Here is a 24,837-nt window from a genome sequence, read left to right as displayed (position 1 = left end):
AATCAGTCATGTTGGGTCACTGAGGGATTAATTCGAAGGAAGACCAATTTGGCTGAAGGTCTCAGTTTCAGAAAGTGGGAAGGAGTAGTGGAAACAGGTCAAGTCCCAGAGATGGGGTGTTTGGGGAGGCTACTCATATCAGCTGGACCATGAAGCAGAGGAAACCAGGAACTGGGCTGGGATAACTTTATAAGTTTACCTTTGACCACTTACTTGTGCCAGGTTTGGGGAGGACCACGGCCTTCCCGCGCTAGCAGCTGGGAAACATATGTCCAAAACAAGAACCTGTGGAGCACGTTTCAGATGCAAACCACGGCGAGTGAGTATTTCTAAAACACTACAAAAATGTGTTTTTAAAAGCTGTTGGTTTAAAAAAAAAAAACCAGTTAACGAACACACAATATCTGTAGAAAGAGGAAAGAACAATAATGAGCATAAGTCATTAAATGGATAATTTAAAACATGTATAAATTGACTGTGAAGCATATTGTGTGTGATTTCTCAGGCAGCACACTTTCATTTCAATGGATGCTAAATTTACATAAAGAATAGCTTTTATTTCGTAGCACAAAACCCACGGAGTGGAAGGGACCGAAATGCAGAATTTGAAAAGTAGCCACATGTTTATAGTTGAGGGCTTTTTATAAATGTAAGACTGCTTTTAATTGTTCTAAAGGTAAACCCTTTCTGGCTTTTTCAGCCTTCAAATTTCACCTTGAGAAATATCAAGTCATTGGATGAGAGCTTAGGCCTGCTTTCTTTTCTTCATGTTCCCCTGGCTACATGCTGCAGCAGGGAAACTTGTGGGGGTCCTTTGTCTCTTGGTTGCCTTGCCTGAAAACTAGAAGGTGACCAGATGATCTCACTTCTGCCATCTAGAGCTAACTTTCTGAGGATGGTTCTGTGGTGGGGATTGCTAGTTAAATAATGATTCATATGATTATTTACTAAATTATTTACTTCATATGATTATTTACTAAATTATTTCACATGTGTAAATGCTGCCTTGGAGGCTCAGACACTAGGGAAAGATTTGTGTTGAGAGTCTGTGGAGCTTGGTGACTGTGGGATCAGGAGTTACAGGAGTAACTTTCCATGGAAAAGAACCTTGGCATTTTTCCATTTGTTTCCAAATGTTTTCCTCTACATTTCCTCTGTGGTATCGGGGCTGTCCTGTGCCAAGTAGTTCTTGCTTCTTATATTCCAGGATGAATTCCTTTTGTATAAGAGGATGACCTTGGAAGCTCAAGGTATCTAGGAAGAAAGAAATGAATCTGGAGTGCCTAACACTTCTTCACAGAAGCAGAGTAGGGTTTATGATAAAACAGAGGACCCTGACAAAAAAAAAAAATCCTAGTTAATTTGGATAAGACTATTGAATCCTGGACAGTGTTCAGTCCTTTAACAGTAGGGCACTTCATTTACATCAGATGGTCCTGTCGTTCTAAAAGAAGAGCCCTTTACAATGGAAAACATTCTTGCTTCTTCCATGGCAATCTGTTTTGATTCTTTATTCTAGCCTGGCCCTTCTTCAATGCTGTCTTTTGTTGCTCCCCTCCCCTTCCCTGGTCCCTCCTTGGCTAATCTCCCCTCTGCTTCTTCTTAACTGGTCTTGGCTTTTCATACTTAGATTAATTTGTTTACCAAGGCCCACGGAGAATGAGAGCTTGCATATGGGTGAGAACAGACTTCTTTTCCCCGTACATAGTAAGACTGGAAATCACTGACCTCCCCTGATGCCCTGTGAGAGGCTTGGGGCCAAAAGAAAGAGCTTCTGAAATCTTCCCAAATCTAAACTAATGATAATCTGAGGAAGTGAGGGAAGGGGAAGTGTGTGTGTGTGTGTGTGTGTGTGTGTGTGTGTGTGTGTGTGGGTGTGTGTGTACAGACTGCAAGTCTCTGCTGAGATCTTACAAGGGCTGATAAGAAGATGAGGGAGGCTAGAAGGAATCACACAGGTACCTTGGAGTAGGGAGGATAGCTTGAACTGAACATATGTTCAGTTAGGCAATTTTGATACTCAAAAGTTTATATTCTCAGGAACTGGGAGTCTGAAATTAAACTCTAAGGCAAATCAAGTTACCACCCTAAATTTTAATTCATTAGAATGAGTACATTTATATTTTGTCACAGTTATTTTTGGAGAAGCACAAAGTAGATCATTTTAGGGAGCTATGTGTTATTACACACAGCTTTGGGCAGTAAGTAATCCTCTGTGAGAGGCAAATCATAATGATTAAATGGTTTTCATAAGAATTTAAGGAGATAACAGAGCCAGGTATAAAAGCATGCTCAGTATATTCTCCTAGGTTTTGGTTTTCTTGAATATTTGGAAACCATACAGACTTTTTTTTTTTGTGTTACTGAGCCTTACTTAATACTAGCCCAAAGACATAGTTAGGAGTTTGAAATTCTTGATGATTGTGTAATGTGTTTCAGAATAAAATGAATTTGATGTGATTTGTGTATGTGTGTGTGTGTATGCGTGTGTGTGTTTAAATCAATTAGCTACTGACTCAAACAGAAAATTTATGATGTACAGATGCTTAAGAGAAAAGTATCAGCTGTATGACCTCATGAGTTCACAGTAAAACTCCACCATTGCTGTGTGTGCATCAATGCAGTGGAAGAGACATTCAACAAGGTGCTGGCAAAGGGTGTTAGAGACCCAGATGTTAATCCCAGAATGCTAGACACAAGGGGGTTTGATTCATGCCTAGGAGAATCAGGATGTCCTCAAGCAGTGACTCTACTGGCATGACAATATTTTAACTGAACCAGTGCGGACAGACTGGGCAGCACAGTCCACACGATTCCCTGCAACTAATGTAACATAATGCAAACAAAAACCCAAATCTCTTCCACACATTCTCTTTTCTGCCAAAACAATAATTTCAAACCCATTGTAGTATTGGCTGACAAGTTTCTGAATGTATGTCAAGTCACTGAAATTTCACCATTTATATGTTAATGGAATGGAGGCAGACCTCTTAGATAAGGCCCTTGAACAGTCACAGAGCAGGTGGCTAGTGCTAAAATATATGGAGCCAGCTCCTGACACTTTACCACTGATTAAAAATTGGTTTCCATAAGTATGAACTGCTATGAAACGAGGACCCATCAATCATTTCATTTCATTGGGATTTATTTAGTTAAATATATCAAAGACTTGAGCAACTTGATTGGTTTCAGGGCATGAGGAGTAAAACAGGTTAATTTGATGGTTGATTAAATTTAGAAGAAAGCATACATTATAGAACATTATGTTGGGGCATCTGGACATTCCTAAAGTTGATGACTGCCTTGGAATCATGGCAGAGGAAAATAAAATATCTCAGGAAAAATAAAACCTTAAGATCTGCCTAGTGACTGATATGGTCAACATATTCCATTCTTCAGTGAGTGTAGCATTGAAAGCTTCCACGGGCTTCTGAATGTGTAAAAGACTGGTCTACATCAGTTCTTGATGAAGTCATAGCTGTGTTGTCTCCACAATTCCATAAGAAAGGAAAAAGTTAGGAGATAGACACAGGTAATTTTCTTATCTCGAAATAGAGTCATATATCCACTTATGACATTTAATGGCTGGAAACAGATTTTTGGGAATATCATTTGAGATCAGGCAAGAAAGAAGATAGGGTCACATCGTCCTAAGTACAATTTTAATAGAATATATCTTGGAAGATAGTCAACAGTTGACCCCCTCAGTGCTAATTTCTACATAGTCGAGATCCACTTTGAGGGCACTAAGAAACAACTACTAAGTGATAACTCAGGCACAAAGCTTCCAGGTTAAGGTAGTATAGACACGAGTTTAATTTCACAACCACCGACAATGATAACATTTGTAGACAGAATGGAAACCTGGTGGTAGAGCCTTTGTCTGCAGTACAGTGAGAATTATTTGTTGTCCTACCATAGATCAGACCTAGAACATTTGAAGTTTCATTATATTATCATGCTATATATCTAGAATTTCTGAAACATGAAAAATTTTAAAGAAATTAGAAAACCATGTTTCAAATCAGCTATGAGACATTGTTGGGTCAAACAGCTTCCCAAGTACAAACTGTGGTTGAGAGAGAGCTGACATTTTTGTTAACCATGAATGATATGCAGTATATCTATATGTATAAACTTGGTGATTTTATTCAGTTTGACATGCTAGTTCAGAGAAAGTTAAAAAGAAAAATCCTAGTTAAATCCATTTAAAGGTCAGTTCTCAAAATATGTTTTTAGAATGACAACAAGGTTAAAATCACACTTGACATCCTAGACTTCATAGCCTTGAAAAGTAAAAGGCAATAGGAGTCCCTCAAGGGCTTCTAGAGTCACAAAAGGATTTTAAAGAATTTGCCTTTAGTCCTATAGAGAGAACCACAATTACTAACAATTGAAATCTAATGAAATATAGGGAACAGTCCAAGCATGTTATTTGACTAAAATAATAATATTCTTGGAGTTATTATACTAAAATGGTTGTCTAGGAAGATAGGAATTAAGAGAGAGTATAGTATTTGGAGATGTTGAGGAGTGAAAGAGTGAGTACTTGGTAATAAAGAGTTCTAAAACGTAACTGTGGGATTGAATTGCTAACATCAGTGGGGAAAAGTAGACAGCTCATCACTAAGTCAAGGAGACAGAAGGCAGGCGTTGAAGGGATATTGATGTGGATGTTGGGTTCACTGAGAATGATAAGAGATAATGAAAATGATAACAAAAGGCAGGTTTTAACTTTCACATAGTAAAATTACATAAAACAAAACAGTTATCAAGAAAGGATTGCAGTTACAATATTTAGTTTATTTGTATTTGAAAAATTAAAGAAAATATTCTATCGTTATTCTATTTTATGAGTCTAAAGTCTAATATCTAATTTATCTTTCATCATAACTAAGGAAAACTATAACTAAAACTGTCTTTAACTCCATCAAAGGCCCCAGAGGATATAATATTACCTAAGTAAACACTTTCTGTAAGAGATGTAAGAGACATCTGGCTGCCTGGACAGTCACCCAAAGGTCTACTATAGCATTGAGGCATCCATCTTCAGCCTACAGGCCCATAGTATCTGGAAGACTTTTTAATGAAACAGGAAATTTGAAAGACTGTCCTGCTTATGTTGGCAGTTTGTCAGTCATTTTCCTTTATGTTCTGCAGAATGTCTGACATTTTCTTCTGTGAAGCAGGAACCCTGAAGGACCATCCTGCCTTGTTTTGACAAAATTTAGTGGTTATTTTCCTGTGGGTGCTTCATGTCCAGCATACAATCAAGCAGTCCAAGCAAGAGCAGTTTCTTGTCCAAATGGCGATGTTGGGGCAGCTGGCCCAATCCCTGCGTTCAGGGGTGTGGCTGCCCCAGGGGAGTAGGATACCCTTAAAAAGGATCGGGGCGCCGGAAGGAGCCCCGTTTGCTATCCCCCGCATTACCTTCTGCTCCGCTGGACCCTTGGTTCTGTAAGTTCCCTTATTTCCCCTTTTATTAAAACTGATTTATTATAAAAGGACTATTTTGGTTATTTCCAAACCCCTCCGACCGCCGGTACACGCCGGTACATGGCAAGCCTTGCCACAGTGAAAGTGAACTTTATAAGGAGCTTCTTTGAAAGCTTTGAATCATCTTCCTGAAGTAATTGATGTTGCCAGGAGAGGATGTGTCTCACTGTCGAAAAAAAGTCAAAGATTGGTTACTTCTCAAAGAAAGAGCATATTGGAATGCCCAGAGTTGATATAATCAACATTTTATTACCCAATTGATATGATATGTTTTTCTATGTTTTAAGTTAGTCCAAATAATTAAATTCCATTGGAAATAACACAATTTCAGTGCAGTGATTAATTTTCTGTATATATACACATATATACATAAAAGCAATATATATATAATAGATATTATATTACAATATAATACATTATATATATGTATATTATTCTAGTTAAATTTATTTAAAGGTCAGTCCTTAAATTATGTTTTTAGAATGACATCAAGGTTAGAGCCACACTTGACATCCTGGATTTGGTGCCCTTTGAAAAACAAAAGGCAATAGGCATCCCTTAAAGGGTTTCTCGAGTCACAAAATTTTAAAGGAATTGTCTTTAGTCCTATAGAGAGAGCCGTAATACACACACACACATACACACACACACACGCACGCACGCACACATGCATGCACACATTATATAATATTGAAGTGCATTTATGTTATGCCTAATACTTTTAGTATAGGGTTTTTTTTTTGTTTTTATGGACAGGGTTTCTTTACATATTCTAATGTTTACAAAATGTTATCCTTAAACACTAAGAAATACCCCATATGCTTCATTATTTAGACACTTATAATCTGTTTCTTCAAATGTTGAAAGATGTTTTTAATCAATTTTTTTAAATTTGGATTTAGTTTTGATTTTCTTCTGCCACTTTGAGAGACACATTAGTAATAAAAAGGAAAATATGCAAAGCAATAATAAAGAGAGATAAAGATCAGTCCTTGTTATTAGAGTGCATTCTAGGCCAGAAAACCTAATCCTCTCTTTATTTTTTTCTCTTCTTACTCCTCCCTTATTCCAAGATCTTTTCTTTCTAAAGCCAGTTTTCCTTCTACAGAGATCCATTACATTTTCCCTAAAACCCTTTTCTCGCTCTTTTGCAGTGCCATTCTACCTGGCACTCAGATATATCATCTGAGATGTATCTTTCTCTTCCCAAGTTAAACACGGAAAAGATAAAAACAAAAAACCTCATTAATCGATGTAAGAAAAACATGTCAGAGCGAGAGAATAAAGTTATAAGGGTGAGGACAGCATCGGTTCTTGGCCAGCTGACCCATGACCATCCTTCAAACAGCTGTAATGTAGTTCACTGTTTGGTTCATACAAATGTTATGAAATACTTAGTTGACTTACACATAAATTATTAATGCATGATAATATTAGTAATAGACATGAACTAGACGCAGCTGCTTCATTTGGCAATATAATGTTAATAAGCTCTGCATTCAGATAAATAGGAAAAAAGCAATAAAATCAGCTTGCCATAGGGCCTGTTTCCCACTAGATATGAGAACTTTCTTAATATGTTTTCTATGCCTTTTTCTCATTTTATCATCTATTGCAACGCTTTCTACTTTAGGAAGTAAACAAGGGGACATGGAAAATTGTAATTAAGTTTTTCGCCAAGTTCAGGCACCAAAGAGTTGGCTCAGAGGCAAAGCAAATATTTAAGGATATAGAAATCAGAATCTTCTTAGAGTTTTCTCTACAATATGCTAGAACTGATCTGGAGGGTTGGAAATGGGAGGACTGTGGCCTTGCCCAAGTCCCAGAAGTGAGCAGATAAAACAGATAATTCATTTTGTTAATATAACCCAAGCTGGCCTCCCAATTGCTATGTAGCCAAGGCCAGTCTTGAACTCCTGATACTTCTCCTTCTACCTATGTGCTGGGTACAGGCATATGCCACCATATTCAGCCTAATTTTTGAGATGTTAGTTTGTTATTCATTCTCTGTATTTCTTCTTCTCGTTCGTTTTCTAGGAGGTAGCAAAGCTTTTGTTCTTGTCTTGTGTTACAGGGTGAAAAAAAAGAAAATTCATACAGAATCAAAATCATAACATGAAGATTGAAAACCCACATGGAACTCAGATAACAGGGATATCAGTGATACCAGTTATGATTCTAGCCTCGTGAGTTTAGTGGTGTCTTCCTAGGGCCTCATCCCAAGGCCCAGCATTGGACAATGGATAGGGGTTCTAAATTTTTTAGCCTCTTATAAGAATAGAATTTGAAATTGGCAGTGATTATTCAAAATTATTCAAACTTATTTCAATCACTTATTTATATTTCTATGAACATAGGGCCTCCTGCATGCTTGAAAAGTGGCCTACTCCTTTGCCCTCTTCGTTTATTTTCCTATGGAGCCCACAGTACTCATAATCTTAGCTTTATTACATTTTGCTTTCATTGCTTACTTGTGACCATCCTTTATTGCAGTTAATTTTATGAATGTGTTAAAAATACGATGCAGTATGTGACTTCTCTTTCTTAACTAAGAGCCAAACCTTAGTGACGAGTACACAAGCATATGCTCTTCTTTCCTTCATTTTCTTTACTCACCTGCCTGTCTCACCATCATTATTTTGAATGTTACTTTTATCTTTATCCTGATTTCAAACAAGAGGTATTACATATGGACCTATGTGTGCGATCCCCAAATATTTTCTTTAATGTCCTTTTGAATTTTTAAAAATTAGTATCAAAATGTATACATCCTCCTGGATGTGTTTCCCACACTTATTATGTTCATAAAGTTCATCCATGCACATTCATACTGTACCTTGATTCATTAATTTTCATTGGCATTGAACATTTTTTATGATTAGGCCAAGGATTATTCAAACTCCTCTCAACTACCACTTATATTATTTTCTGATTTGCTATTTGTAAACAGTGGTACTAGGTAGGAATTTTTCTGGTAATATTTGCTAAACTTCTTCTCTTAGATAAATACCTGGTAGTGGAATTGCTGGTTCATTGGGTATGCAAATATTCAAATTTTACAGGATAATCCACATTTTTTCCCTAAGTGACTATGTCAATTTGCATTCCATGAGCAATGTGTGAGAATTCATTGATCTGCAGTGGGTAATTCTTGGCACTGTAAGCATTCCTCTTGCTACCCATTTGATGAATGCAGAGGAATCCTTCCACTCTTGCTTCACGCTTTTCTTAATTAGATTAGACAGAGCAGCAGTTGCTCTGAAATGACTACTCTGACCATTTTCTAAGTTTCCGTTTCTTTTTATTGACTTGCAGGATTTCTTGTCATAGATATTATATCACCAATTTTAGGCTCCCTCCTCCTGTGAAGTGTTTCTGTGGAATCATTTGCTGCCATAATGTCAGAAAAATATTCATCTAGGCAGAAGGTGTGGATCAGTGGTAGAGTCATTCCTTGGTATTTATAAGGTCCTGGGTTGAACTGCAATGCTGAATAAAAGATTTTTTAAAACAGGAGGAGCCTGAGAAGATAGCTCCATCTACAGAGTACCTGCCTTTTAAACACAAGGAAGAGAGTTCAATTCCCAGAGATCACACACACACACACACACACACACACACACACACACACACACACACAAAATACCCAGAGTGGTGGCAGATGCCTGTGGTCACTGCACAGAGAGGTACAGACGGGAGGATCCGTGGAGCATGCTGCCCATATAGTCTAGCTGTTTGTGAACTCCAAGTCAATAATAGGCCCTGTCTCAAAGGAGATGGGTAACATTCTTGAGGATGACAGACACCTTAATCTGTGCTCTGACCTCCATACTCCCACATGCACAAACTATCCGAATTGTCATAGCATAACTTTTTATTTCTATCAGTAAATAATAACTACTGTGATTCAACCTTGTGCTCTCTTAAACAAAGGGCAACACTGAACGTTTTAAGGCTAGGGAAGGAAAGACAAAGGCCTGCCATTTTCAGATGTTATGATGATCTTCTTGAAATACTTTCAAATTGAAAGATCAAGTAAACAACAGAGGAGTTAAAATGACTAAAAACAGGTTAATGAGGGAAAAGCAGATTGTAGATGTCATTAATATTTGTGTGCATGTTGTGGTATATTTGGGGTGTATGCTTGTGTATGTTCACATATACATGTGGGTGCCATGCACACATGTGGAGGTGCAAATGATGGCCAGAGGTCCACATCAGCTGTCTTCATCAATGGATTACATTATTATTATTATTATTATTATTATTATTATTATTATTATTATTATTATTACTATTACTATTATTATTTAGTCAGGGCATCTAACAAAACCTGGAGTTCACTAATTCGCCTAGACTAACTATCCAGAGACCCTCTAGGATCCACCTGTCTCCAGCTCCCAGCTGTGGGATTACAAATGCACGCTATAACACCTGCTGTTTCGCATGGGCACTAGGAATCCAAACACAGATGCTTACACTTCCACAGCAAGCCATCTTCCCATGCCCTAATAATAAACCTACAAACCAGAAACAATTAGAATACATATGAAGATGCCATTCATAATTAAAAACAAATTATATTTTTAGAAATAAAATGAAAAATTATGTGCAAGGCTGACATACGGAACATCTAAAACATTTCTGAAAATATTTTTATGTAAAACTAATATATGTATAAAAGTTTCTTGTTATCAACAAAGTAGTAACGCTTTATAGTTTCTTATATGGATTTTTAGATTAAATATAAATCCAGGCAAAATCCTAAAAGTATCCTTTATGTCACACAATAAATGTCTAAAATAGTTAGAATACTTTTTTTCTTATGCAATTGAAAACATGGCAGAGGAGCTGCTCTTATACATACAGAGATCATGTTAGTTCTGACCATTTATCCAGATAAAAAATCTGTTCACGAGGCAGAACACGAAGCTTAACAATAGAGCCACCCACACAGAGAACTTTGTTTTGATAGAGGGAGCCTGGAAGATTACTTGAAAGGAGGAGAAATTGTTCAATTTTGCTAAAAGGTTGACTGTCTACATAGATGGAACATGAAAATTAATCTCCACCTCCCAGCATATACAGAACAACTTTCCATAAATTAGCAATTGAAATGGAGGAGTACATTTCCACGAATTAGCAATTGAAATAGAGGAGTACATAGAAGTACGCCGTAGTGCTGGTTTGCTATAGAAAATGTAAAGTACTTTGACAGTTCCCCACACCAATCTAAATTTGCAGCAGTGTACTCAGATTGGGTTTTCTCTAAGTATTGCTGCATAGCAATTTCCTCTGAGTTAAAATAGTCCATCTTGAAGGGAAACTCCTCAAGACTCTAGAAATTCTAAAGCAATGACCCTTAAAACTCAGGGAGTAAACTATTCAAAGTTCTCAGGAAGTCCCTGAAACCGACCAGATGTGCAAAGGCTTTTTCTCCTCAAGGTTTTTATAAGTAGTAAAAACTGCTGATGAGATAGAATCCAGCAATCTGTCTGGAAGAGACAAACCTTCCTTGTGCTTCCAACTTCCAGGCATCGTGAGCCACCACTCATGCTGGTGCAGACTTTTGGTGACTGAACCGCCTCTGAGCCGCCACTGCTCCTCTGTACTCTAAGCTCACACCTCTACTCCTGTACAACCCCCATAAATGCGTTGATTTACACTTAGACTTGGGTGCTATCGTAACTTTGGTTGGTTTCCTATAAGAGTGAACAGACATTTGGGGTTGCACTCTCCAGGAAAAGCATTACACATTGCAAGCCCATGTACTGCAGAACACATAGATCCCTGAAATAAATTACCAGGTTTTCATTTCCTTTCAATATAATGCCCACACCTTCTAATCTCTATTACCAGAGATAAAAGTCCTAAGTTTAGTATATGTATCTTAACTTTTTCCATTCTTTACTAAATAAAGAAGATTATACCCGGAGAAGGACAAGCAGAAAATCGAAACACTGTTACAAAACAAGCAGAGAAAATGAAACCAGATGGATGCTTAAGCATTCTCATGTGCAAAGACATTGTCAGAAATCCCCACTTTTTTGTACTTACTTCGTTTTGGAAGTTCTAAAGCTAACAGCTTGTCCTCTCTGGCTCCTCCCCCACGAAGTACTTACTTTAATGACATCCTGACACATCAGAAAATCAAGCCAGTTTAGATTTAAAAAAAAAAAATCCCTGTGCTTTGTCTGTTGGTTGTGACAAGCCACTGTTGAAGGTTAATGGTGATAAGGCTTCTCCTTCCTCTTTTAATAGAAAACACACCACAATACTTATCAGTGACCAGCGCTGCTAAATCTGACAGGGAGAGGAACGGGAGGACTGGGATAGAAAACACTGTAACTAACTACGTAAAGATGTATTACGTGTGTTCATGTTGCAGAATATTACTTTAACTGTGTAAAGGTGTATCACATTTGCTTATGCTGAGTTTGTTTAATGATATAAGGATGTGTTACATTTGTTTAATTATGAAAAGATGTGTTGCTGTTTCACCTTGCCTGCCTAAGGCATCTGATTGATCTAATTAAGAGCTGAATAACCAATAGCTAGCCAGAGAAAGAATAGGTGGGACTGTCAGGCAGAGAGAATAAAAAGGAGGAAAGATCTCGGCTTGGAAGAGGAATAAAAGGAAAAAAAGAAGAGAACAAAGCAGTAAGAAAGGGAGATGCCCAGGGGCCAGAAGACAGGCAGCTGCCACCCAGCCAGATGCAAGCAGTGAAAGTAAGATATACAGAAGGAAAGAAAGAATAAAAAGGCTGAGGAGAGGATGCCTGGACTGGCCTTATACTATAGCCACTCGGATAAACATCTTGTGTATCACCATAGAACCTTCATCCGGCCATGGATGGAGATAGAGACAGAGACCCACATTGGAGCACTGGACTGAGCTCCCAAGCTCCAAATGAGGAGCAAAAGGAGAGAGAACATGAGCAAGGAAGTCAGGTCCGCGAGGGGTGCACCCACCCACTGAGACGGTGGGGCCGATCTAATGGGAACTCACCAAGGCCAGCTGGACTGGGTCTGATGGAGCATGTGATCACACCGGACTCTCTGAACGTGGCTTACGACGTGGAGGGCTGACTGAGAAGCCAAGGACAATGGCACTGGATTTTGATTCTACTCCATGTACTGGCTTTGTGGGAACCTAGTCTGTTTGGATGCTCACCTTCCTAGACCTGGATGGAGTAGGGAGGACCTTGGACTTCCCACAGGGCAGGGAACCCTGACTGCTCTTTGGACTGGAGAGGGAGGGGGAGGGGGAATAGGGAAGGGGAGGGAAATGGGAGACGGGGAGGAGGTGAAAATTTGTAATAATAATAATAATAATAATAATAGAAAAGTAGCTTAACTTAAGTTTTAAAAGCTAGCCAGAGCAAACCTAAGTGAGGCTGAGCATTCATAACTAATAAGTCTCTATGTCCTGATTTGGGATCTGATTGGTGGCCCCAAAGAAAAAGCCTGCTATAGGGGACACTATCTTGGTAACACTCTTTGGCTCCCATGTGTGGCCCCTTATCAGGTTGCCACTTTCGCCCTTTCATTTTCTTTGGTTGATTGATTTTGGTTTTTTGAGACAGAGTCCCTTATGTAAGCCAGACTGGCCTCAGTGCTGTGCAGCTCAGGGTGTCTTCAAACCTGCAGCAAACCTTCAGCCTTAGCCCCCTGAGTGCTGGGACTGCGGGCATGTTCTACCATCCTGGGCTTCTGCCACTTGCTTCTGAATATAAAAATAGTCAACAACTCTTTACACATAACACTGACTCTTGTGTATATAGGAAGCAGTGATTATAATTTATTCATGTAATTATTGTCATTCACTTTAGTATGCATCTTAAACTAACAGTTCTCATGGACTAAGATTAAATAGTAAGACATAAGGGAGTTGAAGCATAGAAATAATTTATTCTATTTAACATGTTTGAGTTAAGAAAAACAATTTTTAAATACTTGGGAAGTTTTATAAAACTTGACCATGAATTTAGTCACACACAAAAAACAGTTTTTTTAAAAATAGTATTTATTATCGTGGTTTTTTTTGGGTGCACATGATTTGTGCATGCTGGGGCATGCATGGCATCGTATGGGTGGGAATCAGAGAACAACTTTAAGGAGTTGGTTCTTTTCATCTACATTTTCTGTGCTGGAATTCAAACTCAGTTGACCAGGCTTGTGTGGCACATACCTTTACATGATGAGCCATCTTGCTGACCCCCAAATCATTAAAATTTTAATGATATTGATAGATCTTTTCTTACTTATTTATTAAAAAAATACCAATCCAAATTCCCCTCCTCCCATTCTCTCTACACACCCTCCCGCCCCACCTCCCTCTAATCATAAGAGAGGGTAAGGCATTTTGCTTTGTGGAAGGTCCAAGGCCCTTCTTCCTACATCTAGGCTGAGCAAGGTATACATCTAAAGAGAATAGGATCCCCCAAAGCCAGTACATGTAGTAAAGATAAATCCCAGTGCCAGTGTCAGTGGCCCCTCAGTCTGCTCCAACTGTCAGCCATATTCAGAGGGACTAGTTTGGTCCTATGCTTGTTCCTTCCCAGTCCAGCTGGAGTTGGTGAGCTCCCATTAGCTCAGATAAACTTTTCAGTGGATGAACTCTTCATGGTCTTGACCTCTTTGCTCATATTCTCATTCCTTCTACTCTTCAACTGGACCTTGGGAGCTCAGTCCAGTGCTCTGATGTGGGTCTCTGCCTCTGTTTCCATCTGTTGTTGGATGAAGGTTCTATGGTGATATTTAAGATAATCATCAGTCTGACTACTGGGAAAGGCCAGTTCTGGCAGCCTCTCCTCTATTGCTTAGGGTTCTAGCTGGGATCATCCTTGTGGATTCCTGGAAATTTTTCTAGAGCCAGGTTTCTTGCTAACCCCATAATGGCTCCCTCAATCAAGGTATCTCTTTCCTTGCTGTCATATCTGTCCTTCCTCCATCTCCACTATCCCATTCCCTCAAGTTTTCCTCAACCCTCCTCATCTCCCTTCCTCTTCCCCTTCTCCCTTTCCTTCCACCCCCCACTCCCATGCTCCCAATTTTGTCAGGTGATCTTGTCTGTCTTCAATTTCCAGGTGGGTCTATATATGTTTTTCTTTGGGTTCACCTTATTACTTAGCTTCTTTAGGATCATGAACTATAGGCTCAATGTCCTTTGTTTATGGCTACTATGCACTTATGAGTGAGTAGATACCATGTTCATATTTTGGGTTACCTCACTCAGGATAGTGTTTTCTAATTCCATCCATTTGCATGCAAAATTCAGGATGGTATTGTTTTTTTTTTTTTTTTTTTTTTTTTTTTTTTTTTTTTTTTTTTTTTTTTTTTACCACTGAGTAGTACTCTAATGTGTAAATGTACCACACTTTCTTTATCCATTCTTCAGTTGAGGAGCATCTAGGTTGTTTCCAGGTTCTGGCTATTACAAATAATGTTGCTATTAACATAGTTGAACAAATACTTTTGTAATATGATTGAGCATATTTTGGGTATACGCCCAAGAGTGGTATTGCTGGATCCCGCGGTAGGTTGATTCCCAATTTTCTGAGAAACTGCCATACTGATTTCCAAAGTGGTTGTACAAATTTGCATTCCCACCAGCAATGGATAAGTGTTCCCCTTACTTCACACCCTCTCCAACATAAGCTATCATTAGTGTTTTTGATCTTAGCCATTCTGACAGGTGTAAGATGGTATCTCAGAGTTGTTTTGATTTGAATTTCCCTGATAGCTAAGGAAGTTGAATATTTCCTTAAGTATCTTTGGCCATTTGGAATTCTTCTGTTGTGAATTCTCTGTTTAGTTCAGTACTCCATTTTTAATAGGGCTATTTAGAATTTTAATGTCTAATATCTTGCATTTTTATATATTTTGGAGATCAGTCCTTTGACGTGGGGTTAGTGAAGATCTTTCCCATTCAGGAGGCTGCCTTTTTGTCTTATTGACTGTGTCCTTTGCTTTACAGAAGCTTCTCAGTTTCCGGAGGTCCCATTTATTTATTGTTGCTCTTAGTGTCTGTGCTACTAGGGGTTATATTTAGGAAGTGGTATCCTGTGCCCATGAGTTGAAGGCTACTTCCCACTTTCTCTTCTATCAAGTTCAGTGTGGTCAGATTTATATTGAGGTCTTTAATCCATTTGGACTTGAGTTTTGTGCATGGAAATAGATATGGATCTGTTTTCATTCTTCTACATGTTGACATCCAGCTATGCCAGCACCATTTGTTGAAGATGCTTTCTTTTTTTTTCATTGTATAATTTTAAATTCTTTGTCAAAAAAATCAGGTGTTCATAGGTGTGTGGATTAATATCTGGGTCTTCAGTTCAATTCCATTGGTCAATGCCTCTGTTTTTATACCCAATACCAAGCTGTTTTCATTACTGTAGCTCTGTAATAGAGCTTGATGTCAGGAATGGTAGTGCCTCTGGAAATTCCTTTATTGCATAGGATTGTTTTGGCTATCCTGGGTTTTTTGTTTTTCCATATGAAGTTGATTATTGTTCTTTCAAGGTCTGTGAAGAATTCTGTTTGGATTTTGATGGGGATTGCATTGAATCTATAGATTGCTTTTGGTAGGATTGCCATTTTTACTATGTTGATCCTTCTTATCTAAGAACATGGGAGATCTTTCCATTTTCTGGTATCTTCTTCAGTTTCTTTCTTCAAAGACTTAATGTTCTTGTCAAATAGGTCTTTCACTTCCTTGGTTAGTGTTACCACAAGATATTTTATGTTATTTGTGGCTATCTTTTTTTTTCTTGGTTTTTCGAGACAGGGTTTCTCTGCAGCTTTTTTAGAGCCTGTCCTGGAACTAGCTCTTGTAGACCAGGCTGGCCTCGAACTCACAGAGATCCACCTGCCTCTGCCTCCCGAGTGCTGGGATTAAAGGCGTGCGCCACCACCGCCCGGCTTGTGGCTATCTTTTTTATAGGTCACATTCTTTTGTCAAAATTCAGCAACATTCAAAGTTAATAGTAACTTACTTCTTAGAAACCTACTTCTAGAAAAATTATATTATACATGTTATAAATATTATGTTGGGCTAAAAAGGAAATGATAAAAGCTATTATCTGCTATTTGAGAAACATTGGAAATTAGGATATTTTGTCCTATGAGACATAACAAAAATAGTACCCAAGGCGAAAAAAACAATAGAACAATAATCTTAATTTTTTCATATTGAAGAAGAAAAAAAGAAAGGAACTCGTAACTCTTATTAGGCCATTAGAAATGAATTGCAAAGAAACTAAATGAAAATGCCAACTGGAAATTAAGAGACATAAACTAGATTTAATGAGATGAGACACAAACATTCATGGCAAAAGAAAAAATGTAAAAGATTTTAAAAATGCTACAATAAAACAGATAATGCTGATTATAAAAAGGGATATAAAAGTATATGGAAGACCAGGAATGGGAAAGTACGGATAAAACTAGATACATATTAGATTTAAAAGAACTTAGAAACCACATATATTTTCATAAGAAATCTGGACACTTAGAGAGATGGATGGTGTTTCTATCAAGAAATAAAATACCAAATTTGACCTAAGAAGATGTAGAATCCTTGAACAGACCAATTACCAAAGACAAGATTGAAAAGGTGAATAAAGATGTACCATTCAGACAGACAGGGCCAGATGGGTTCCTAGCCAAGTCTTACATAACCTTCAAAGGAAAGTTTATTCCAGGAGATTTAAACTATTTCAGGCCTAAGAAGAACCTAAAAATCTCCGTCATTTATCTTACAAATCTCAGAAACTTAATCAAAATAAACTCTCTCAAGTTTCAATATAGTTCCAAAATAAAATAAAACTCATGTTTCTATGAGTAACATTCTAAAAATGTTGGGAAATGGAGTAGATCAAAAGAATAACATGATGTCACTAAGAAAAAAACCCTGTAATTTCAGGGCCATTAAATAGCACTATGATCCATTATAACACCAATAAATTAAGAAAAAACAACAATCTCATCTGATAAGTAAGTTTTGAAAAGACATTTAGTAAAGCATTTAATAAAATAAAAAAGACATTTAATGAAGTCAGTGAAACTGGAGAGGGGGAACCACTTAATTGTCCATGTGTTTTATTACAAGCATACAACAAATACCACATTTAAACAGCAAAATGCTTCTAACTTATCAAAGTAGAGTTACTAAGTCAGTGATAAATAATATTAGCCCTTCTACACCGCTAGCCAACTGTGGGCAAGGATTGTTATATCTACTTTATATGTTTTAGTTTGCACAGAACCCTATGAGATTGATAATATTGATGTCTTCAGACTGGCTGTAACATGGAGATTTTTAACACTGAGCACAGAGAAGATAAATACCTTGTTGGAGACCAAGCAACAGGATCAGGTGTGTTTGAGAATTCTGATCATGAGTTGTGCTCCACACGCCATTCTCCTACTCCCTATTGTATGTCTACAGTCAATCAGAGCTAACTGTTGATATTGATCTATACCACATTTTTGGAGGAGCTAGATGCTGAAATAAATAAATATATATATATGTGTGTGTGTGTGTTTGAATAATAGGAAATAATTCAACAAATGGAAATTATTACTTAAAGTCTCATCTCTCCAATATTAATACAGAATGTTAATGAGATTCCGCTAACAACACCTGGGACATTGAGAAAAGCCATCTTAACCTGTAATATTAGAAGAGTAAAATGCCCCAAAATTGCCAGAGAAGGTGTGAAGCTGATCAAGAGCTATGAGGTCATCTCCTGGCTAGGAATTCAATGCATCATAATCTAGCACTCCATAGCGAAGCAGGAGGTTCTTGGTAGCCATGGCAAGAGGCAATAATTTCTAAAACTCCAAAAGGGGTTTTTCAGATGTTGGCCTTCTCTCTTTGCTGGAAACTTCAATGTGAAATCATACCAGCCACAGAGAATTGGAACTCAAGAGAATTCTTTATTTTTGAGATGTGTCCAACTGTCTAACCCTGGCTAGCCTGGAGCTCTTTAAGTACACCAGGTTGGCCTTGAACTCTAAGAGGTCCACTTGCCTCACCCTTTTGGTTGCTGAGCTTAAAAAAGTAAGGTTATAGAACCCAAAGGCTGAGAGTGCCTGCCACAGATGGGCATCACCCTGCTTAACCCTGCCTTTAGGTCTCTTTTCAAAGGATGTCCATAGTATTCTATATCCAAATAGAAAGTCCAAGTGAAGCATAAACCATATCAAATACGGAGGCCCAGAGAGGTGCTGGGGAAGGCTGGAGCTCAGAGATCAGATATAGCAGTTTTTCCTTCTTTGGAAAAGGGACTAAACACTGATCATGCCCGCATACTCCTAAGTAACTGTACTCACCAAACAGATGTCAAAAGTTTGCCAGAGTTTATAGACTACCCTTGTTTCTGCAAATGTGATATCCTCACAGCTGGAAAGCTGTAGTGTAGACATTTCCTCCACATTAAAACATTCCCTAGAGAGAGGAGGGAGGCTCTTAACACTTAGGAACTTACAACTCTCAGGAAGCTCAGAAAGTTACAAGATCCCCAAGTCCCATCCCCAAACTTACACAAACAAGTAACACTTGCTGAAGAGAGAAGACTGCTCGAACTGCCTGTGAATTGGGCAGGAGCTCCAGGGATGCAGGGAGCTTCAGGGATGCAGGGAGCTCCAGGGATGCAGGGAGCTTCAGGGATGCAGGAGCTCCAGGGATGCAGGAGCTCAGGGATGCAGGAAACTCCAAGGATGCAGGGAGCTCCTGGGATGCAGGAGCTCAGGGATGCAGGGAGCTCCAGGGATGCTTCAGGGTCTGTCATGCCCATCTTGCTTCTCCCTGCATCTGCTGACCACTCCTATGACTCTGCCCTCCTTCTTTCCAGTCCTTAGTTTGGTTGTCTTGCCTAAACTTCCTGCCTAGCTATGGAACAATCACCTTTCTATTAACAATGAGAGCAACACATTTTCACAGTATATGGAGATTGTTCTACCGCACCTTAGCATCCTGTGGCATCTGCTTTTAAGTCATTTTCCCAAGACTTAATGTGGAAATACCTCTTTAAATTTTCATTAATAGGCCAATAATTGAAGAGCCCTATGTCAAGTAAATCTAGTTGGCCAACATATTTGCCACTAATATAGGATTCTCCAATTAACTTAAGCAGGTGCTCACAGACACTTGCAGAGAGCATGAGAGCCCTGGCCTATCCGCGTTCCAAGTCCTGACTCAGGAAAGTATAACTTTTTCTTATACTTCTCCCACCTTTCATTGAAAATAGACTTTTTTTCCTCACATAATATATGCAGGAGCTCTAGGGTTGCAGTTTCATGCCTATTATGGTTGGGTCTTTTTTTTAATTGTTGTTTTTGGTTTGTTGTTTTACACATTCTTACATGTGCCTTTTAGAGGACCACTTTTTAGACATGAGTTCTTTTCTTCCACCATGTGAATCCTAAGAATGAAACTTGGCTTATTAGCCTTGGCAGCAAGTGCCTCCTGAGCCCTTTAACTGGACCTAGAAGAATGTTTCAATGATGCAGCTACTATTGAATCACCCACACTTTGTCAGTGACTCATCTTGCATATTTCCAATTAATTCATTGGTCCACTAAACTAGACTTGACCAAATCGGACTCTCTGAGGGTGGCTGATGGTGGAGGCTGACCGAGAAGCCAAGGACAATGGCGATGGGCTTGGTCTCGATGACATGGACGGGCTCTGTGTGAGCCTTGTCAGTTTGGTTGCTCACCTTCCTGGACCTGGGGGGAGTTGGGAGGACCTTGGACTCAACATAGTGTAGAGAACCCTGATGACTGTTTGGCCTCAAGAGGGAGGGAGTGGGGGTGTGGGTGGAGGGGAGGGGAGGGAACGGGGAGGAGGAGGGGAGGAGATGGCAATTTTTAATAAAAAATAAAAAATAAAAAAAAAATAAAAAAAAATAAAAATTAAAAAAAATAGACTTGAGTTTTCTTTAGTCTGTTGTTGATGTCCTATTTGAGGTTAATTTATATTTATACACACCTTTCCAGGAAACATCATACAACAACAGGCTAAAGTTGGGTTCTAGACATGCTGTTCAGCAGTAGAGAATTTAATTCACATGTTCAAAACACTGGGGAGAAAAAAGGGTGAAAATCCTCGGTTGTCTCACTTATAAACTAAAGACTATTGCATAACAAGGCTTTGGATGTCAGCAAGCAGAGGCGTCTGCACCTTTTGGACTCATTGGCTGGTGCCAAACAGCAAAGAAGGTTTGATACCCCAGGGATTACTTCAAACTGCCATGTGAAGATTTGCTACAAGGATGTGGATCAGTTTTCATCCCAGGATGTCACTGAGCTGACAAAGAAGATGCTGGTAGCATCCAAGATATGGTGCCAAGAACAGATGCGGCAACTATTACAAGGTCTGTTATTTGAAGCAAGACCTGAATTCTTAAGCTCCAATTTGGTCCTTTCAGTGGTGTAGAAGGTTATTCTCCTGGCATATCATATCTTGCTTCGCACGCTGCCTTTAAGTTAAAGCTTCATGGCTGTGGTTTTCGTTTTTCTCTTGGGACATGCTATTTATGTTGGGCCTATAATGAAGCAGGAAGGTGATTTGAGAAGCAATTCACATTTTCTTTCACCAGTTTATAGTTTGGGCCTCTTTGCACTTAGACGATTCCCTCTGCCATCTACAGGATTGGGATGTAGAGTGTACAACACCGCAGTCCTTACCGTACTTTCCATGTTGAACAGTAATAGCAGTACAGGCCATTGGACCAATGTTTCCCAATGAACCACCATATTTTCTTTTGTGCTGTGAATTGAGTCCAAACTCCATTCACTACATTTAAGAGCTGTTTCCTTCCCCAGGGCTCAGTAGGATAGTGACCGTCTACATGTAGCTAAGACAATGACTGAAGTGTATAACCCTTTAATCTGTTTCCCTAGTACGTGCAAATGAGTGTGCATGGATTTTGTATTACCCTTCAGTTTGTTTCTGGGGACTGGAAGAAGTTGCCTGTACCCCAAGTAATCTTTCCACTTAAAGCAGCTGATATAAGCATATAGGGAACAGTATCCAAGAGGAAGAGAGCAATTCTGTGATGTGCAATGTGGTATTGCATGTATATTAGATTTCAAACATGCCAGCTGCTGCTAACTAGACAGTCTCCCAAGGCTCACACTACCTTCCAGAACTCTGTGGTTAGTAACAAATGGGCCATTGTGGGTGATATTGCCACTCTCTGCTCTGGGAGCTAAGTTTTCAGCTCCTCAGACAGAATCACACTGTTGGGGACATCTAGTGCACTATCCCTCTTTGTCTTCTTGTCCTTGGCTCTCACACAATGAGTTCCTAAAATGACATCCTGGAAACTCCAGCAATAACTGCCTCCCTTTATGACAACATCTCCTGGCCCTTTGGCATAAGGACTAAGAGAGTTTTCCAAAGGAGAGAGAATGACCGCCGATTGTTCCCAAGGCCGTTTGTGCTGGTTTCTACTGATTGTTGGATTGCATAAAGAATCTGCAGTTGGAAGACCAACACACTAGTCAGTATCTCTTCTGCATCTTGGCCCTACAGTTAATCTCTGTCAGGAACTCTCCCCAAAGTCAAAGGTTTCTCAGAACAGGCAAGAGTCATTGAACTGCCCCCTCCAAAAATAATGTGTAGATCTAAGGTTGGCTTAAAGATTAAGAGAAGGGACTAGGACAAAAGATGCCTTAGTGTGGCCACTCTTCTTTAAGAGGTACAACATGCCCCAGATCTTTGATGCTTAGACATCAGCCTGACATAAGCACTAAAAACGAACTTGATTTCTGGCTGCAAATTTGCTCCCTTTTACATTCCGTATACATGTATGTTTCTGTAACTCTCTGCTGAATGGGGCCCTAGCTGTCTAAGATGAATCAGTGCTATATGTTATAATGTGGAGGACATACAAGTGATAACCTGGATTGACAAGACCACATATTAGAGGAGGTACTTAGTACCTAAGTGTAAGCAGAGTTTTCCTGTGGTGGAAGCCACTTCCCAAACAGCCACTCAGAGTCTTAATATGAATTATAAATGCTCGGCCAATAGCTCAGGCTTGTTACTAACTAACTCTTATATTTGAATTACCTTTTCTCAGTTTGGCATGCCCATCTTGCTTCTCCCTGCATCTGCTGGCCACTCCTATGACTCTGCCCTCCTTCTTTCCAGTCCTTAGTTTGTTTGTCTTGCCTAAACTTCCTGCCTAGCTATGGAACAATCACCTTTCTATTAACAATGAGAGCAACACACTTTCACAGTATATGGAGATTGTTCTACCGCACCTTAGCATCCTGTGGCATCTGCTTTTAAGTCATTTTCCCAAGACTTAATGTGGAAATACCTCTTTAAATTTTCATTAATAGGCCAATAATTGAAGAGCCCTATGTCAAGTAAATCTAGTTGGCCAACATATTTGCCACTAATATAGGATTCTCCAATTAACTTAAGCAGGTGCTCACAGACACTTGCAGAGAGCATGAGAGCCCTGGCCTATCCGCGTTCCAAGTCCTGACTCAGGAAAGTATAACTTTTTCTTATACTTCCCCCACCTTTCATTGAAAATAGATTTTTTTCTCACATAATATATTTTGATTAGGTTTTCCCTCCTTTTACTCCTTCAAGTTCGTCCCCACCTTCCCTCTTATCTGGATTCATCCACTTTCTATTTCTCATTTGACAAACAGGCCTCTAAGAAAGTATAACATAAAATAATAAATATAATATAGTATAATAAAATAAAACAAAGGCTAACATATCAGAGTAGGAGAACACAAACAGAAGGAAAAGGCCCTGAGAGAAGGCACGAGAAACAGATATAGACTCAGACACACTTATGTGCACATTCAGGAATCCCATAAAATCACTGATCTGAAAGCCACAGTATGTATATGCAAGGACCTGTATGGTAAAATAGAGCAGAAAATATATAAATAAAATAACTATGAAAAAACTAAGATAAAATTAAAAATAAATAAGGAAAAACCCTTTGACATGACGTTATAAGATGAGGAACCTCCAATGATACCACGGAGTTTGTCTTGTTCTGGCCATTTACTGCTGGGCATGCAGCCTACACACAAGGGTAGCTTGTTTCCCCAGTGAGACTCCCTTGAAGAAAAATAAGTTGCATTTTACTTTGGAAATTGTTTCTGGGTGAGGAATGGGGCATGTATCCATTTCTCTCAGCTCTAGGACCCTGTCTGGTGCAGTCCCATGCAGGCCCTGTGCATGCTGCCACAGTCTCTGTAAGTTCATATGCTCATCAATCTTGTTGACACAGAGGGGCTTGTTTGCCTGGTGTCCTCCATCCCCTCTGGCTCTTACATTCTTTCTGCCTCCTCTTCTGCAGGGTTCCCTAGAAGAGGGATTTGACAGAGATATCCTGTTTATGGAAGCGTGTTCTGAGGTCTCTCACACTCTCTGCACATTGTCTGGCTGTGCGTGCCTATATTTGTTCCCATTGACAGAAGCGTCTCTGATGATGGCTGAGCAAGGCACTGATCTGTTTCCCTGGCAGGCATGCCCTTGTACTTTGCTTTATCCTCGTTTTGAATACTGGCCAAAGGCTTAGCTTGCTTTCCCTGGGTATTTGGGCTTTTTAACTATTTCTCTAAAGCCCCGCCTCCTCTTGCGTGTGATTGCTTGTTGATCTCCACTGCAAACACCGAGGCTCCCTCTTTCTCTTCTCTAACTCCTTTCTCCCAGCACCTGCCAAGATTTAGTGTGCTTGCTCTATTGTTTTATATTTAAACATTAATAAAATTATCCTCCAGTGAATGAGAAATTAATTCAATTAATTAAAAAGTAAATAATGAAAAGATTCCCCGAAGTTTCTTCTCTTTTACTCACAATGGTGCATCTGTAACCATGCCAGCCTCATCACAAAACTTGACAAGTTAGACAAGTCGAAGGCTTTTTAATAAATCTTATTTTCAAGGTTGTGTGTTAGCCTGCCAAAGTTGTAGAAAAGGCATAAGATATCTAGTACATTTTATTATTGCTTATTGCAATAGAAATAGCCAGGTAGACCATTTGCTTCTGTGAGTACAAAGAACTAGCCAAGGCTGGCACACTGTTGAATGTTTTCAGGGTAATAGTTGATTGTCGTTGTCCTTGACAATATTTCCAGAGATATATGTACAGAAATAGCCTGGAAAGAAAGAGACTGTCTGCCTGCTGAGCAAAAGGCAGACGAGTGTAGGCTTAGAGCATGAAGACAATGACTGGCTGTGGAGCAACTTTCAGATATAATTTCTGACTGTTAAAAACTTCAGGATCCTTAAAGGCAAAGTCTCCCCCTACAAAGCAGCTTGCTATACGCAGAGAATCCAAGCAACTAATAT

The sequence above is a fragment of the Arvicola amphibius genome, chromosome 3 (genome assembly GCF_903992535.2).
Source record: "Arvicola amphibius chromosome 3, mArvAmp1.2, whole genome shotgun sequence".
NCBI lineage: Eukaryota > Metazoa > Chordata > Mammalia > Rodentia > Cricetidae > Arvicola > Arvicola amphibius.
The sequence above is the reverse complement of the archived record's forward strand: the minus strand, read 5'-3'. Positions refer to the sequence as shown.